We start from the raw sequence: 3,616 nt of genomic DNA on the forward strand, positions 1-3,616 counted from the left end.
CTTCTCCAACACCACAGTTCAAAAGCATCAATCCTTCGGTGCTCAGCTTTCTTCACAGTCCAACTCTCACATCCATACATGACCATTGGAAAGGCGGCCAAGAGGAGCTACCCCACGTCCGAGATCAGGGGTGGTGGCCGGGAGGAGCTACCCCACGTCCAAGGAGCAGTGCCTGCATGGGCACAGGAGGGCCTACAAGAGCTACTCCACATTCAAGGTCAGGAGGGGCGACAATGAGGAGATACCCCTCGTCCAAGGTAAGGAGCAGTGGCTGCGCTTTGCTGGAGCAGCTATGAAGAGATACCCCACGTCCAAGGTAAGAGAAACCCAAGTAAGATGGTAGGTGTTGCCAACGGCAGACACACTGAAACCATAATCACAGAAAACTAGTTAATATAATCACATGGACCACAGCGTTGTCTAACTCAATGAAACTAAGCCATGCCATTTGGGGCCACCCAAGATGGGCGGGTCATGGTGGAGAGGTCTGACAGAATGTGGTCCACTGGAGAAGGGAATGGCAAACCACTTCAGTATTCTTGCCTTGAGAACCCCATGAACAGTATGAAAAATATTTACTTGAGAAGCATCATTTAATTATTTTATATCCTTGAAGATACTTACATCCCAATTTTCTATATAGTTGTTCTTAACCAAGGGAAAGCAGAGGACAAGGGAGTTGTCTCTACTCTCCAATGTGATAAAAATATCTTCCATTGAGACAAATGTTTGACAGTATAGCTTGAAGCCCATTATAAAAAACAAAGTTTCCTTAAACACAGGTGTCCTTACATTCAACAACCCACTGCATATGCAAGTATGATGTGACTCTCTTTCTCTTACTCTATAGAAATCAGGACTTGTGAAATCAGCATGTGAAAATGATGGATGACACTCTGTGTGCTGCTGGAAGTGCCAAATTGTCCATTGTCTCTAACCCGGAAACCTCATGTTCTTCCACCAGGATCCATTAAAGTGTGGCAGGCTAACCAGTTGTCTTGTAAGAAGGCTAAAATCTCAAACGTGTCACAATTCTTGATAGGTTTCCTTCTCCTTCCCCTCCCTTGAGATGATTGTATTTAGAACTAGTCACAGTGTTGTGAAGCAGCCCATGCCAGGAAGACACCCCATGTGTAAGCGCTCCCGCCAATAGCCCAGTTATGTCCCCAAATGATAGCCAGTATTAGTCAGTAGATGTGAGTGAATAAGCATTCAGATGATTCCAACCCCCAGGCTTGGAGTCTTCAATCTGAGGCCCAGACAACTTCTCTCTGTTCTATGCCATGTGAGAAAATCTTGACCCATGGAAAACTTGGGAGATAAACGGCTTTAAGAGAGTTTTAAGCCACTAAATGAAATTATGTAACCATAGTAACTGGAACATTCCTTAAAAATAAACAAAGAAACAAAAAATAACATTTTGTTTCAATATATCTTGATCTCTTATGTACAGGCTGTTTTAGAAGGAAAACATTTCTCAAAAAATTTTAATCCTGTTTTTGGCTTTGACATTTAGTAACCCTTTCAATTTTAGTAAGTCATTTACCATATTTGTATTCCCTTCCTTCACAGCAGGGCGATATCATAGGATTCTCTCATTACCCATAGTGATATTGCATTAAAAAATTTATCATTTAGTAAACAATAATGAGTTTATTTATGGTCTAGTCCATGGACCAGGTCATGTGTTAGATTAGTCTTTTCTTTACAAAGCACATTCTCTCTCTAAATGGTTGAAAGGAACATTAATCTGAGTGGAACTAAATTGGATGTTATTCACAGGATTCAGGCCATATTGGTTGACAAAGGTAAAAGTATTCATTTGACATTCCATGATATTTTTAAAGTTAATTCAGCAAATATTTGGGTTGGCCCAAAACAAACATTTTGGCCAACCCAGTTCTTATGATATGCCTACTTGCCATGTTCTAGACAGTGTGTAAAGCATTTAATAAATGATCCACCACCATTAGTACTAAATATTATGTGTCATGCTAGAGCCTTCCATGATCTAATGATGCCTCAAACTGAACTGTAGCCAGTTAGGATGGTATGGGGAGGGAGGAGGGAGGAGGGTTCAGGATGGGGAACACATGTATACCTGTGGCACAACATTGTAAAGTTAAATATAACAAAATTAAAAAAATATAAAAAAAGAAAAAATTCCTATTTGTAAAATGTCATTGAAAATTTGAAAATAAGAACAATTGTAATTATTTGATTCTGGAAGAACATGGGTGTGTGTGTTAGTCACTCAGTTGTGTCTGACTCTTTGTGATGCCAAGGACTGTAGCCTGCCAGGCTCCTCTGTCCATGGAATTCTCCAGGCAAGAATACTGGAGTGGATTGCCATTTCCTTCTCTGGTGATCTTCCCGACCCAGGGATCAAACTCATGTCTCCTGGATTGCAGGCAGATTCTTTACCATTTGAGCCACCAGGGAAGCACATACGAAACATTCACTATTAAAATGTAATTCTATTACCCTAAGATATCATTGTAACATGATGTCAATATTCCATATATATATGTATATGATCTCCTGGGTCAGAATCATAAAACAAGTTGAATATTAAGGAGATTCTAGCCCAAGATAAATAATAATATTGGCAAATTGAGCATTCTCTGAATGAGACTATCCAAATGAATTTTGACTACAGGCTTTTTCCATGTTTGTGTTCCTGAGTTGCTGATATGAAATATATATTTATTATATGAAACATACCTATGGCAGTTAAATTCAGATAGTGTTATCTATAACAATTTGTATTGGCTTCCTCCCAAGGCTTTTGATTTGCCATGCATGAGAATAAATGAGAACCATATGAAAGTCAATAAGTTCTTGATAGTACATGACATTCTGTGTTCTCTCATCCTTGATTTTAGCAAACATTCCAAGGCTTTGGCTTCCATCATAGATGGTGATAGGCTTAAAAAATGTAAGGGCTTTTTTCTTGGCTTCAGATAAGAATCCCAAACTTAACACACTTCCATAAATCATTGGTGTGGAAATCTGTCAGAAAATAGCACAAGAGTACTACTTTTTCCTTGTGGTATTTGGTGTTTCCAAATTAGATTATTTGTTGAATGTTCAAGGGAGCATGTTTTCTTGATGGGTTCACCATATGTCAGACAGATCTCATGCTCTTGAAATGGAGTTCACAGAAATGAAATCAAGGGTAACTGCTTTCTCCTTCCTCTACTACAGTAGTAAGAATCAAAGGATTCTGCAGAAATATGTCTCTGCTAGAGTCACTGAGTATCGTCATGCATATTGAAAAGTGGCAAGATGGAGACTACCCAAGATCTTAAATCCAGTATGAATTTCATGACTGTTCTTCAGATTTTATCCTCGTTAGTAGTATTATACTGACAGACAATAAAGTGTAGCCATTTAGAGCAAGGGTCCTGCAGTTGATTTTGATTTAGCTCTACTTGATAGCTGTGCAAATTTATATGATTCGTAATCACTCTAAACCTCAATATAGAAGATAATACACATATCGTAGAACTGTTGGGGAAAATTAAGTAAAATAGTATATATTAAGTGCTTGGAACATGACAATGCTTAATTATTCGAAACAAGTAAACAGAATAATACATATATATGCACATAT

The sequence above is a fragment of the Bison bison genome, unplaced genomic scaffold (assembly GCF_000754665.1).
Source record: "Bison bison bison isolate TAMUID 2011002044 unplaced genomic scaffold, Bison_UMD1.0 scf7180017864258, whole genome shotgun sequence".
NCBI classification, from domain to species: Eukaryota; Metazoa; Chordata; class Mammalia; order Artiodactyla; family Bovidae; genus Bison; species Bison bison.